Raw genomic sequence first — 16,017 nt, 5'->3', positions numbered from 1 at the left:
CGACTCAGGCTTAGCTTGGGGGATGGTCTTTTTGCCTGTACCCCCCTAGGACAGGGGTCCGCTTGCGCTGGATGGGCTTCCCATCTGCGCTGGATGGGGCTTCCCATCTGCACCTGGGGAAATTAATTGCACCTCAGACATGTAGGACCCTTGGTATGGGGGTGCTTGGACATTACTTCCAGAAAGTATTTGTCTTCTCACTGCCCTACCTGCCAATTTTAACTGCAGCTTAGACATTTAGGGACCCTTGGTGGGGAGGGTTCTTGGACATCACTGTGAGCAAGCAGAAGATGGGAGAGGGATCCCTGAGTTTTCTGGCAAGACCTTGAACCGGATCACATCACATCTATAACTGGGGGTGTCCGTGTCCCTGTGGTGGGGGTTCTGGTCCTTTCCTTGACTGCCGACCTTCTTCAAAATTCCAACTGTTGTTGAGCCTGGTCGGGCTGTATTTACAACACTTCTTGGGTACCCCCACTTCTCCTCCTGGGCAGGGGTGGCCGGCCCGTGCCCCGCTCTCTCCTGGACAAACCATGGGCTGGGTTGGTGGCTCCCTGGAGCGTGGGGTGGATCTAACCTGGGGCTCGTGCCTGGGGTTGGGGTGGGGGGATGCTCAGAACTCCTGGGTGGTGGGGCTAAAGGTGCTCTCCTTTAAACCCATGTACTATCCTATGACCCCCCCCTTACATTGACGTGTTATCCCTACCATGACAAAGGTGGGTAAAGGTGAAGAGGATTTCATGTAATCCATGGACATCAGTTAAGATCACAAATCATTGAAGAAAAAAGGTTCAGCGCACTGTCTTGTGGGGTCTATATGACCCAACTCCCAATGTTAAAGTGCGTAGGATAGCACAAGGGTTAAACTTCAAACTTTATTGATTTGTATACCGCCTTTCCTTTTGGTTAAAAACACAAAGCGCTTAACTTAAAAGCAGATAAAATAGTCATAAAATATGAAAATTATTTGAAACAGAAAACACAGGACAATCACACACAGGTGGGACCCCTCCCTCACCAGAGGGCCCAACGCGGGGCCCTCTGGTGAGGGAGGGGTGCTACACTTCTGTTCGGACTGGGGCTTGCACTCTCTGTCCCCCTATGGCTCCCTGGTTTCTGGCATTGGGGGCCCCTGTGGCTGTCCTGCTGGCCCTGGCCTGTGTAGTGGATGTGATTACCCGGACGTTTTTCTCTATCTCCTATACCGTGCGGGTGTTGGGGGGATCCTGGCTGCCACTGTTGCTGCGTCGAGGGTTTTTGTGTGGGGAGGACTAGGCACCCTCCCTCTTTCTTTTTACCTTCTATCATCCACCTTGTGGATCTTCTATCATCCACCAAACATAAACACTCACTTGAGCACAGGTGCTATCTCACCTTTGCACAAATAGTTTGTGTGACTGAATGAAAAGTTTCACATGTGTTAGTCTTAATGCATAAATATGCATGTGTGAACGTTATTTGTATTATGTCCATGTGTACTTGTTTGTATGTGAACATTTTTGGAGCCAACAGGTATGTTTGTAACTATAGAGTGTGTGTAAACACGCCCCGCCCCTTTTAGATTTATCCTACATCTAAACCTGAAAGTCATGATTATAAAACATCCAGCAACTTGTTGCTTTGTGATGCTTTATGATTTTAACCCCCACCCCATTAACACCCTTCTCTAACATCCCTCTCTCTTCCTCCCTCCTTTTCTTTTCTGTACATTTCAACAAAAGACTGTTACAAATATAATTAATTTAAATACAGTTTAGTCTAAATTACAAAAGGGGTTAATTCAAGTATACATCTGCTGTGTCAGAATATTCATTACCTCTGTTGCACACAAGAGCCCTTCAGCTCTCATCTGTTTGCTCAGCTGTTGGACAGGACGAGTAAACAAAAAAAAGGAAATTTCTTTTTTTTTGCAATTTTGCTAATAATTACAGTGGCCCAGAAGGGTCACAACACAACACTTTAGATTTCGCAACACACCACAAAATAATACACTACAATTTGTCACAACACTAAAAAAAATAACTCACAACATAACACAATAACTCACAACACAACACAATAACTCACAACACAATAATTTACAACGCGAAACAATAACTCACAACACAACCCAAAAATCCACAACACAACACAGTTCTTAGAAACAAAACACTTTAACTCAAAACGGATGTATAGATGCAAAGGAAGTGATTTTATCCTGAAATTTCCACTGGCCTAAAACATTGGTAATCACGTCCTCATTCAGGGTTCATGAGATCCGCGTAACCCTTGTGCTATCCTTTGCACTATACCATTGGGAGTTGGTTCATCTAGACCCACTAGACAGTGAACCTTTTTTCTTCAATGATTTGTGATCTTCAATGGTGTCCATGGATTACATGAAATCTTTCCACCTTTATCCACCTTTGTAATGGTAGGGAGAACAACTCAACGTAAGGGTGGGGTCATCTAAGATGGCACAAGGGTTAAATATTCTCCAGGTACCAGCACCTTTTTTCACACTCTCCCTGAGAGCTGTCTGTCTGACAGCCGCTTCCACGTGTTTCTGTGCCTGTGTGACCCACTTTGAAGGCTCCCTGTCCCTCACAAACCCGAGAAGGGAAAACAAAAATAAAATTATTATTGCCACTATAAAAATAAGAAGAATATTAGTTTGGTAAAGTTTGAAAGATATTCACAGATTCGGACTTCCGGCTCAAAAACTCTTCTCGTAAACGTTCAAAGTATCTCAATCCTTTTGAGTTAACACAGAGAGTGAACTACAAATACATTTCTAAAGAAAAAATATCGTTTTTACTGCTTTTAAATGAGAATTGTTGTCTTCCAGCAGTAAATGCAGACACGCAGCGAGTTTGCCGGCTGCCAAGGGACTGTCAACAAAGTGAAAGTTTCGAGAAAAGACCATGCTGTCAAAATCAATAATCTCTAAAAAATGAATAAATGTTTACATTCATATGAGCTGGTAAACAAGACTTGTTAGCATATCCATGCTACAGTCTAAATTTTGTGAGAAAAGTCCACCTTTATTTTATTTCATTGTATATGTTTATGCAAATTTTAATAGATATGAATCAATAGCTCTGAAGATACTGAAGCTATTGTCACCAATTTTTCTTTGCTGAATCATGATCCCATTTTCCTAATACAAGAGAGGTTGTGTCATAAATTAGGTTTGTTTATTTTATATATATATATATATATATATATATATATATATATATATATATATATATATATATATATATATATATATATATACTTTTAATGTGAATCATTTTTGGTCAAAAATGCTTAATAGCTCTAAAGATACTAAAGCTAACAAAGTAATGTTCTGACATAATATGTGTTGTATTAGGACAATAGGGCCATGATTAGTCAGTACCAGGTCATGTAAATGTAGACATTTATTTGTCTTTGCAAGTTTAACAATAAACTATTAATAAAGAAAACATGAATTCTATTGGTGTGTGTGTGTGCGGGTGTGTGTGCATGTGTGTGTGTGTAACATATAGCACTTTAGAGCAAATGTCTTGTAATTATACAAAGATTCCAACATTGAACATTGTATGTTTCAATTAAGAAACACTTCATATCAAAGAAAAGTACAAACTCATATATCACTAAATTTCCTCAACAGGACACTGATTTCAACAGAAGCACCAGCAGAAACATATCATTTCCTTTTTTCCTTTGCTTTTCTCAAATTATTTGACGATTTATTTGAACAACTAATTGATTCACATCATAATTTGTGGTTTTCTGACCTAAAATCGATCGTGGACATCTTAAGCCACAAATTAAAACTGTGTGACAAAGAGATACATATCTGGGTACTAATCAGTGCAGGTCAAGTTTTTCCAGATTTCCAGATTATTTAAATTATTTTACAACATTACAGCATTTTCTTTCTGTCTAACATGACATCAATACAACACTTCAGCTGTAAGCCCTTTGAAGCACAGTGGTAAAACTCAGGTCAAGATATGGTTTTAAGGAAATGAGTGTTACTGTTAAAGGGGGATTATGATGGCAAAGTAAAAAGTTTAAAAACTATAATCAACGCTCTTGAGGCAAGAAAGTCTGACTTCATCACGGCAGAAACTGTTGCAGAAGAGAAATGTTTAGGGTGTCAATCTGAGGATGACGAGTGTCTGACAACGAATTAGCTCTGTTGAAAAAAGGACTGTAGGAAATATGGTTCTTCAAACCATCATTTTTTTCTCTGCCCAAATGGAGAAGAACAAAATGAAACTGGAAAAAGTTGCTTTACAGAAGAGCAAGAAAAAATCATTGCTGGACTTTCACCTGAAATGGCAAAAAAAACTCTCAAATGTTACTGCAGTCACAAAAGAGAAAACTGACCTTGCCGAGAAAAGTGAAGTCAAAGTCAAAAAGATGCCTGTCAGCAGCTAATAGATCTGGCTTCTGATACAAATTACAACACTTACAGAGCAGTTAAAAAACTGAACTTAAAAAGTGAGAAAATCACACTGATGTTCATGGTGTTGGAGGGATGTCTAAAATAGTGTAGCCAAGAAAATACTTCCTAAAAATCAGAGTTAAAACCCCTCAAGTAACTGAAAAGGCACATCAGCTTATATGTTACGGCCTTGATGAGATTGGAAAAGGGCAGCAAGAGCAACTAAGAAAATTCTTTCCTGAGATTGAACCAGAAGACCTGAAGAGACCATCGACCTGCTAATCAGTGACAGAGAAGGGTGTTTGTCTCCACTAAGGTTTAAAATGGTTGGTGATCTTGTCCTGTGGGAGAGTCCTCTGGGAACAATTGTTGCTGGAGCTCACCCTAACCTGTTTAAGAATGTTAATGTCGCATCTCACAGGTCAAAAATACATTTAACTTGTTCTATGACAACAGCTGTCCAATGTAAAATGAAGTCACTAGTTCAAATGTATTTTCCCTGCATAGGCATGAAGTTGCTGCCAATAACTTCTTGGACTAGTGGAAGTGAGATAGTATTGGAGCTGCTTGTGATCCAAAGTGTGGAGGTTGTCAGTGCGGCAAATGTCAGCCAGAAGGTAAAGAAATTCAATTCAATTCAATTCAATTTTATTTGTATAGCCCAAAATCACAACAACAGTCGTCTCGATGGGCTTCGAAGTAAAACATGAACTCAAAAGGATCACGAATACAAAGAGTTCAATAGGAAAATACTAAAATGAATTAACAAACTGACTAAGCTATACTGGCATCCCTGCCCTTAGACCCCCCTTCGCGGTAAGGAAAAACTCCCAAAAAAAACGGATTCCGGAAAAAACGAAGAAACCTCAGGGGTGCCCACATGAAGGAGGGATCCTCCCCCAGGACGGACAGGCGATTTACCAGAACTCTTAGAGAAGAATTAACTTATCTAAATCTACAACTACATATATAAAGTCCAGCAGACAAGCTTCATCCAGCTGTGGTTGGGGGGACAGTCAAAGGCGCGAGTCGAGCCGGAGACAGGAACCACAGCCAGGTGTAGGAGCAGGAGCAGAGACGAGGTACTCGGTCAGGTACAGAGCAGAGACGAGCCAGAGGCAGGATCCACAGCCAGGTGTAGGAGCGGGAGCAAAGGCGAGGTAGACAGTCAGCAACTGGAGCACGGATGAGCCAACAGGAGTCTGGAAGCACTCCCACTCCCCAGGAGGGGAGAGGAAAAGAGGGACAATACATGAATCGCACTGCACCAAACAGAGGCATGGAGAACTAAATGATGAATAATGATCAAGAATGGAGAAGAGAGGAAGGGTAGAAGTAGAAGAGAAAAGAGGACAGAACCCCGGAGCACCATAGTTACCCCAGCTTCAACTTCTAGCAGCCTTTTAAAACAAATAGTTACTATTAAGTTTTATTTAAACAAATTAACATTAAGTTAAATAATCTCTGAATACTAACTAGTCTGACAATAAGCCTGTCCAAAGAGGAATGTTTTCAGTCTAACTTTGAATGTAGAAACTGAGTCGGCCTCTCTTACATGAGAGAGGCCGATGGGGAGCTTATGGGAGCTTATTCCATAAGACAGGGGCTTGGTGGCTAAACCTCCAACTGTACTTTTACTAATTCTAGGAACCACAAGCAGTCCTGCATTTTGCGAGCGAAGTGTTCTGTTTGGGTGGTAAGGGACTATGAGGTCCTTAATATAGGACGGGGCCAGTCCATGTAAGGCCTTATAGGTTAACAGGAGGATCTTGAACTCAATTCTAGAATCAACTGGGAGCCAATGGAGCGAAACCAACACAGGAGTGATGTGATCTCTTCTGCTAGTTCCAGCTAACAATCTAGCTGCTGCGTTCTGAACAAGCTGGAGACTTCTTAAGGAACTCTTAGGACACGCTGCTGACAAGGAGTTACAGTAATCCAGCCTCGACGTAACAAATGCATGGATGAGTTTTTCAGCATCACTCTTAGAAAGTATATTTCTGATCTTAGCAATATTCCGCAGGTGAAAAAAGGCAGTTCTACACACCTGAGATATGTGAGCCTTAAATGATAAATCCTGGTCAAATAAAACCCCAAGGTTTCTAACTGTGGAATTGGGGGCTATACTTATCAGAATCAGAATCCTTTTATTGTCATACGCACAGCTTTTACACTGACATACGATATTGTTCCAGTGCAACCCGAACAAGATCAGACACACAACAACAATACACATACAGTTCGAGTATTACTGAGGCAGCAGCAGCAAGTGCGCACCTATTTTTCTTAGGATGGGTAAAGATGGTTACAATACTTATGCCATCCAGGGAGACTATCTGAGCAGACAGAGCATCTCTGAGGTTTTTAGGACCTAGTATAATGACCTCAGTTTTTTCTGGGTTCAAGAGGAGGTAATTAATTGTCATCCAGGTCTTGATGTCACTGATGCAGGCGTTCAGTTTCTCTATCTGGTCATTCTGGTTAGGCTTCATGGATAAATACAACTGCGTATCGTCGGCATAACAATGAAAATTAATGCTGTGTTTCCTGATTATGTTTCCTAGGGGTAGCATATAAAGCGTAAACAGGATCGGTCCCAAGACTGAGCCCTGTGGGACTCCATAGTTGACTCGAGTGCACTGAGAGGAATGGCCATTTACATTAACGAACTGATACCTATCGGACAGATAGGATTTAAACCACTGGAGAGCAGATCCTCTGATCCCTATGTCCTGCTCTAATCTATGGAGTAAAATACTGTGGTCAATAGTGTCAAAGGCTGCACTGAGGTCCAACAGGACCAGAATAGAAAGTAGTCCCTTTTCTGAGGCCAATAACAAGTCATTAGAGACTCTAACTAGTGCAGTTTCCGTACTGTGGTGGGGTCTAAACCCCGACTGATAGTCTTCAAAGTGGCTGTTGTCCTGTAGGTGGCAGTAAAGCTGCTTAACTACAACTCTTTCTAGGATTTTAGAAATAAAGGGCAGGTTTGATATCGGTCTATAGTTGGCCAAGATGCTAGGATCCAAACTGGGCTTTTTCAGAAGAGGTTTAACAACTGCATATTTAAAAGACTGTGGCACGTAACCCGTTTCCAGAGAGGTATTTATCATTGTTAATATGGGATCTTTAATTAAGGGAAAAGTTTCTTTAAAAAGTCTAGTGGGAATTGGGTCTAACAGACACGGTGAGGATTTGGAGGACGTAATAATTGATGTTATTTCCGCTTGATCCACAATAGTGAAGCAGTCTAATGTTACAGAGGTTTCTATGGATGCCTCCATTTCTACCGCTTCAGCCTGTTCTGGGCTGATAGTAGGAATAACTTGATTTAACTTATGTCTAATATTTGAGATTTTACTATCAAAAAATGTAAGAAAATCATCAGAGCTGAGAGAAACAGGAACATATGGTTCTACTGAGCTCTGACTGCGAGTTAATTTTGCAATAGTGCTAAAAAGAAATCTTGGATTGTTTCCATTCTCTGATATTAAGGTTGAATAGTACTGGCTTCTAGCTCTACGCAGGGCTTTTTTATAATTTAATAGGCTATGTTTCCAGATATCCAGAGACTGCTCTGAACCGGAGCGGCGCCATTCTCTTTCCAACTTACGGGTTTCTTGTTTAAGAGAGTTTCAGCGTTAAACCACGGTGCTACTCGGTTTTGTCTAACGAACTTAAGTTTCAAGGGGGCAACAACATCGAGTGTACTCCTGAAGGATTGTAAGGCATCATTAACAAAGTGGTCATTTATACTAGGACTGATGCTATGGGAGCTGGACTCAGAGTATTTTCTCAGAATATCACTAAGTACTGGCTGAACTGTGTGTTTAAACTCAGACACAGAACGGTCAGTTAAGGTTCTTCTAAGCTGTTTCTTATTCACTGGGGCAGAAGGATGTTCCAGAGTAAACTGGAAGGTAATCATAAAGTGATCAGAAATTATGGGGTTAAGAGGAAGGACACTCAGCTGGCTGATCTCTATACCATGGGTTAGAACAAGGTCCAGGGTGTGCTTATGACAGTGAGTGGGTTCATTCACACTTTGGGTGAAACCAACATCATCTAATAAATCTGCAAAAGCCTTTCCTAGACAGTCACTGGGGTCATCAACATGAATATTAAAATCCCGTAATATGATAGTTTGATCAGAATCTAAGGCAATAGTCGATAGGAAGTCGGAAAACTCAGTTAAAAATTCTGAATATGGGCCGGGGGGGCAATAAATAATTATGAGTAAAACAGGTTTTCGAGTTTTCCTGTTTGGGTGATTTATAGACAATATGATGCTTTCAAATGAATTATAAGTATTTTTAACTTAAGGCCTGAGAAGTAAGCTAGACTGTGATATTACTGCCAAACCACCTCCTTTCCTTGAAATCCTGGATTTCTGATAGTTAGCATAAGTTGGGGGGGGGGGGGGGGGGGGGGTGTGCTTCATTCAATCTAACATAGTCATCCTGTTGGAGCCAAGTTTCTGTTAAGGCTAAAAGACTAAGGTTGTTATCAATGATTAACTCATTGACTAATAGGGACTTGGAGGAAATGGATCGAATGTTTAATAAACCGCATTTAATTACATCATAATTCTGCTTGTGAGTACTGCTGTCTGTCACTTTAAGGTTTCTATGACGCGCTCCTTTCATTTGTCTTTCAGCACATTAGCTAAAGCTCGGACCTGCTTGACTTTCCCTGCATGGGTTTTGCACCAGCACTAACCCTAAGGGAGGCTCAGAGGAGCGTTTTACACTGCTGCTCTGTGCCCGGGTCTCGTCTCTGGATTGTCAGGTTAACAGACTAAGCCTAGCAGAAATGTTTCTAGAAAGAAGAGCGGCACCGTCCCGAGTGGGATCGACGCCGTCTCTCCGCATGAGACCGGGCTTCCCCCAAAACGCGCTCCAGTTATCCACAAAACCAACGTTGTTTTCAGGGCACCATCTAGAAAGCCAGCGGTGAAATGATGAAAAGCGGCTGTACATTTCATCACTGACTAAGTTCGGCAGGGGACCAGAGAAAATTACAGTGTCGGACATCGTCTTAGCCAGTTTACACACCGAAGCTACGTTTAACTTAACGTCGGGCATCATTACCGCCTGCGTGAATCACGACTCGACGGAACCTGGACTTACTCTGAGCTAACATCCTAAGGTTCCCCTCGATGTCACCAACTCTGGCCCCCGGATAACACCTGACTGTAGCCGCTGGGAGCTCCACGTTTTTAACTTCAGAAGAGCCTATAACCAGAGTTGAGTGTTCAGCAGGTGTGTCGCTGAGGGGGGAGAACCTATACTAACGTGGAGTCTCGGGTGCTCTAAGTTTTTGCGTTTAGCACTATGTTTCCTCCCAACCGGTGCAAACCCCTGACTGTCTCCCGGCTGTTGGGAGGACGCTGGGGTGCTAACTAAGTTAGCCCTGGTAGCGCTGCCCACGCTACGAGTAACAACCTGGCTTGCCGGCTTAGCTTCCAGTGTGCGGAGCCGCGCTTCTAACTGCTCCAGCCTGGCCTCCAAGTCTAACACAAGACTACACTTAACACACCTACCGCTATCTTCACTAAAGGAGGCAGGATCATCACTAAACATATGGCACACGGGGCAGGAGAAAGGGGGAGAGGCGGAAAGAGTGGTGGCCATGCTAGGTTCTAAGCTAAGGCTAGTGGTGTTTAGGTAAAGAGAAGTGGTTTATTTAGCAAAATGAGAAAGTGAACAGCAAGCGGTTTAACAGTAGTGTATTCGCTACTAAAAGGTGCTAGATGTGAATATTAACCCAGATAACCCTTAGAGTAAAAGCCCGTACACACCGGGACGAATATTCGCCAGGCGTTATTCGCCAGCGTTTTTTGCCACGTTTTTTGTGTTCACACCCAGGCGATTTTCGCTGACGGTGAGCCGAGCGAACATGCAATTTCATTCCGTGACATTAGATGGCGCTTAATGTAAACAGAAATACTCCTGTACACAAGGTGGCGCCGCGCAACTTTACGATTCTTAAAGTCGCTTTCACTCAGAAGAAGAGAGCAAGTATTTACGAGCTTCTCAGAATACTTCAAAGAAAACATGAATATTTCAAGCATCAGTAGCTCCAACTGGTACTTGGTAAGGGGATATTTTAGAATGTCGGTCATTATTTCTTTGCGGCAGCGTAGACGCTACTTGGCGTCTATCTTCTTCGCTGGTATGTGTGCTCAGCAAGACAGTTTTGTGTTTGAGCGCCCCCAAGTTGTGTTTTACTGTAACTTCAGAAGCTCCAGACACGTGTGCAAAAGCGCCATTCTCATTGGTCGAATAGATTTCGACGCGACGCGTCGAAAAAAAAAACCGAACCCGATGCGTTTTTTTTTTTGACGCTTTGGCGCGTGGCGTTTTTTCCCGTCGGTGTGCACACTCTCATTGGTGCCCTTTGTTTAGTCACGAGGCGTTAAACGTCGGCGAAAATCGCCGGCGAAATTCGTCCCGGTGTGAACAGGCCTTAAGCAATAGTAGTCAGGCTAATGCCAAACAAGAGGACAGTAGTCAAAGATGACTAGTATTGGGAAAGGCTCACCCGGAAATGATGTCACAGGACGTCAGAATGGAGCTTTCCATTCTGTCATAAGTGACAGAAAAGGAATTTGAAATTATAAAGCAAATGGTAAAAATGGTAAATGGCATATACTTATATAGCACTTTTTACCTTCTTTTGAAGGCCCAAAGCGCTTTACGGTCACAGTCCCATTCACCCAGTCACACACTGATGGTGGCTCCACTGCCGAACACTGGCGCCAACCTACCACCAGAGGCAAGGTGGGGTTCAGTGTCTTGCCCAAAGACACTTCGACACATGGGTGTGCAAGGCAGGAATTGAACCTGCAATCTTACGATCATGGGTCGTCTGCCCTACCGCTGCACCACAGCCGCCCATAGCAAGGCCTCACCTATGTCACATCAGACTCACATAGCCACTCACCACACTAGGAGACAACTTATCCCTGGATTCTAGATCCATCATCTCTGCCAAACAACAGGAAAGAGGTCGAGCAAACTTTTCTGAAAACAGAAAGGCAACTTTAAGTACAACCTGAGTGGACGGTAACTTATCCTTCCCAAGCCCATTGAATTGTGAAGAGGGAAGCAGCAAAATAACTCACAAAGGAAGATTTGAGCAGCTGGAACGGACCAGTATAGTATGTGAGTCATCTAGTTGCACCAAAGCCGAATGCCACGTCTACTCCTGTGCGTCTTGTCGGAAATGGCAGCCAGAAATTCAATGGTCAATGAATGACCTCCTGTTGAAAGGACAAGAGGTCCGTTCTGAATCCCATACAAGCAGTTATAGTGCTGTACAGAAGAAGAGTGCACGTAGCGCTGTGCGACAACAAGAAGTCTAATTCTTTTATTTTTTTGTATTTTTTACTTCTCCTGTCCAACAGCTGAGCACACAGATAGGAACTGAAGGCCTCTTGTGTTGAACCTGTTTTACTGTTACAACAGGGGGTTCTGGATCTTCTTTCACACAAGGTGTATTTGTATAAACCCCTTTTGTAATTCAGGCTAAACCTTATTTATATTGATTACATTTGTGTCCTTCTTTTGTTGGACCAACACACAGGAAAGAAGTAACGGATATTGGAGACAGTGTCATGGTTTAGTTTTTTTGCCTTAGTTGTTTCGTCCATTTTGTTTCTGTCATGATTTTAGTTCTGCTTCCTGTTTTATTTTGAAAGTTTCCAGTATGTTTTGAGTTTTACTTCCCTGATCCTTGTCTCTCCTGTTCGATTTCACCTGTGTCTCGTCAATCCTGTTTGTATATATTTCTTGTTTCTGCCTTCTTCTTGTGCTGGTCCATCCTGTCATTTCCCTGTCTGTTTTCTGCCCTGTGTTCCTGATTTCCTGATTAGCTTACAGTAAGTTCTTGTTTGGTTTCCCTGCTTAGCAGCGCTTTCTGTTCTGAAATTAAACCCCTTGCTTTGGAACCGTGTGCCTGCCATCTCTGCATTTTGGGTCCTTCATGCTCATCAAGCCTCCTTCCTGACAGACAGGGGTAAGGGCACAGAAGAAAAGGGGTAATGGGGAGTGAAATAAATCTGTAGGACGATTACAGAGGTGGTGGTGGGGGGTACAATCATCATACAACAAGAGGATGGAGGATAATTATCATTACTGTCTGGTGTAAACGTTAGTCAAAAGGGGCGGGGACTGTCCACACACCTACTCAAGGTGTTACAAAGATCCTTTAGCTCCAAAATTCTTTACATATCATGTCAACATGTACTCAACACAACTACAGTTCACACAGACATATGCATACAAACCTACACATGCAAAGCATTTCATTCTGTCACACATACTATTTCAGTCAGACAACTCATGCAATAAAGAAAATTCATTTTCACATGCTTTTAGTTTGGCATAAAGCTCCATTCAATTACATAAGACAATATCTCCATAGAAAACTTTGGGTAATAAAGTACCCCTAAGGGAGCTCACAGGTGGAAGCTGGGAAGGAGGGTGGGTTGACTAACGCAACGCTTGCGGTAAAGAAAGAGGGAATGAACATGCACGTTTGGAATTAAATAAGACGCTGAACAGGTTAGTTAATTGAACTGAACCGCTCTAGGAAGTAGTAACCAGTAAAAGGCTCTGCTCGAGTTGTCTGCCCGAAATGCTCCAAGGTCGCTCACTTCAGTCAGACAACTCATGCAGTAAAGAACATTTATTTTCACATTCTTTTAGTTTGGTATAAAGCTCGATATAAGACAATATCTCCATAGAAAACTTTGGGTATTAAACTACCCCCAAAACCAAAGATCAGCAAAAGTTTGAATAGAATGTGAATATAAAATCAGTGTGTTCAAGTCAGGTGAAGTGTGTATCGAATCCATTTCATATTTTGCAGTATGACTGCTATGTGTGACCCGGCACCATTGACCGTTGGGCTGCTCCTGTTTGAGTACAGCGTCACGAAGAGAACACACTATTTAGTGGAAATGCTATGTGTGACCCGGCACAATTGACTGTAGGGCCGCTCCCGTTCGAGTACAGCGCCATGAAGGGAACATTCTATCTAGATAGAAGAGAAAAAGATCCAGGTAAATTGAACGTGGAGCCAATGACCGCAAAGACATTGTAGGAAACTAGAAATGTAACCGCCATGACCAACCTGTAAGATGACATGAAGCTTAACATCCAAAATCTGACGCTTCCACTGGCATTCTAAGATACAAGCTTAACATCCACAAATTCGACACTTCCATCTGAAGTACTATGATAAGAGTTTAATGGCCATAAATTCGATGCTTCCAGCTGGCATACTAATAATAGCTTAAGTAACCTCCAGATTCGAGCTCCTTTGGCATACTACAATGCGACCTTTAGAACAGGTTTCCACCTGGCAAAATATAGTATTCAAACATCCATAATCCAAGAAATTGTTTTCCATTCTGCTGCTAACATATTGGTTGATTTACATCTGAAGTCTCTTTGGAATGCGGAGGAGGTCCACCGCCCCATCACTTTCAGTGCAGAAATAGGTACGTGGAGTGCAGTCGTCGTGGCGGCACCAATTCAAGGAGTGCAGGGGCACGATTTGCAAGACGAGCAGAGACTGTGGAACTTGGAAGCCAGCCAACTTGGTCAAGGGTTTTACGCCATCCACCAGAAAACTGAAGTGCTGACAAGGAAGTAGGGGGTCGCAGGCTCAGGAAGTGATGCATAGATAAAGACAAAAGCAGTATTAGTCTTGGCAAAAAATACAAATTAGCAGAACTGATCAGTTTTGGAATGCTTGGGATAAAGGGAATAAACGTGCTTTTAAAGAACAAATTTGAGAAAGTTAAATCAAATAGTGAGTTTAAAGAGAAAGTTCTATTTGTGTACTCAACGCACCATAGAAAGACATCAGAAGCACAGATTCCAACAGAGAATCGACTGTGAAATATGGAACCTGCACGTAATCTTAACACCAAAATTTATATCGAAAAGTGTAGTCGAATGAAAGTGAACGTTTATTTTGGTAGCCTCTTTCTGCTTATCTGCAAGTTCATTTGCTTAGCTTTCCTAACTAAATAATAAGTTAATAAATTTAACATTTATAAATACATGAATTGAACGGTTCAAAAGATGCATTTGTGAAACGAACCTAATATTTTCTTTTTACCCTAAATAGACCAAATAACGAAAAAATATTGCTGTTAATATTTGACCGAGTAACTTTATAAATGCTTCCTCATACACAATGAGCACCCCTGGTTAAGTACAACTTTTTATGTATGTAATATAGATTTCACAGCAAGAAAAAAATTAGGTTGTGTAACTATGTCAATCGCCATTTTCTAGATGCACTAATAAATATATTTGGGCTGTGCAGCATCCCTTGTAAAATACAGCAGGCCTCCTGCCATCCCCACCCTAACACCACCTGCATTGCATTTCTAAGTTGCAAAGAATCTTTTTAGAGAGTCTCCGACTGCAAGTGTAAAGGCCCGTACACACCGGGACGAATATTCGCCAGGCGTTATTCAGTACGTTTTTTGTGTTCACACCCAGGCGATTTTCGCTGACGATGAGCCGAGAGAACATGCAATTTCATTCCCTGACATTAGATGGCGCTTAATGTAAACAGAAATACTCCTGTACACAAGGTGGCGCCGCGCAACTTTAGGCTTCTTAAAGTCGCTTTTCACTCAGAAGAAGAGAGCAAGTATTTACGCGCTAGTCAGAATAATAAAAAGAATACATGAATATTTCAAGCACCAGTAGCTCCAACTGGTGCTTGGTTCGGGGATATTTTAGAATGTCCGTCATTATTTCTTCGCGGCAGTGTAGACGCTACTTGGCGTCTATCTTCTTCGCTGGTATGTGTGCTCAGCAAGGCAGTTTTGTGTTTGAGCGCCCCCAAGTTGTGTTTTACTGTAACTTCAGAAGCTCCAGACACGTGTGCAAAAGCGCCATTCTCATTGGTCGAATAGATTTCGACGCGACGCGTAGAAAAAAAAAAACGAACCCGAGGCGGTTTTTTTTTTTTACGCTTTGTCGCGTGGCGTTTTTTCGCGTCGGTGTGCACACTCTCGTTGGTGCCCTTTGTTTAATCACGAGGCGTTAAACGTCGGCGAAAATCGCCGGCGAAATTCGTCCCGGTGTGAACAGGCCTTTACTCTGAACATACTCTTGAAATTCTATTATACCTGCTACATATACCAGCAAGCGCACACAAAATCAAACACCAATGCAAGCACAAGAAGAACCGTAAACAATGTATTCTAATTCACATGTGCTTCTCGCAAGCATATAGACTTATTGTGTCATCATTTCAATATTTCTAAACCTGTCTCAAATGATTTTGTGATCACAGACATCAGGGTAGCATCATGTTGTCATTCCTTAGATGAAAAATGTCAAGGGGGTCCCAAAAAAAGTTGAAACGTGAAACAGTTTAAAGAGGAAAGGAACCTCATGCTGGAGTTCACAGGTTTTTAGGCAGAATGGTTATGAATTACTTAGTCCATTTCAGAGAAAAAGTCTTGTGAGGGACTGAAAAAGTAACAAAGAACAGAATTCTTTATCTTAATGGAAATCTTTAGGCTAAAGGAAACTGAAAACGTGGCATACATGGTAGATTTT

The sequence above is a fragment of the Oryzias latipes genome, chromosome 8 (genome assembly GCF_053564925.1).
Source record: "Oryzias latipes strain Hd-rR chromosome 8, Olatipes_Hd-rR_3.1".
NCBI classification, from domain to species: domain Eukaryota; kingdom Metazoa; phylum Chordata; class Actinopteri; order Beloniformes; family Adrianichthyidae; genus Oryzias; species Oryzias latipes.
This window is presented reverse-complemented; position numbering follows the sequence as displayed.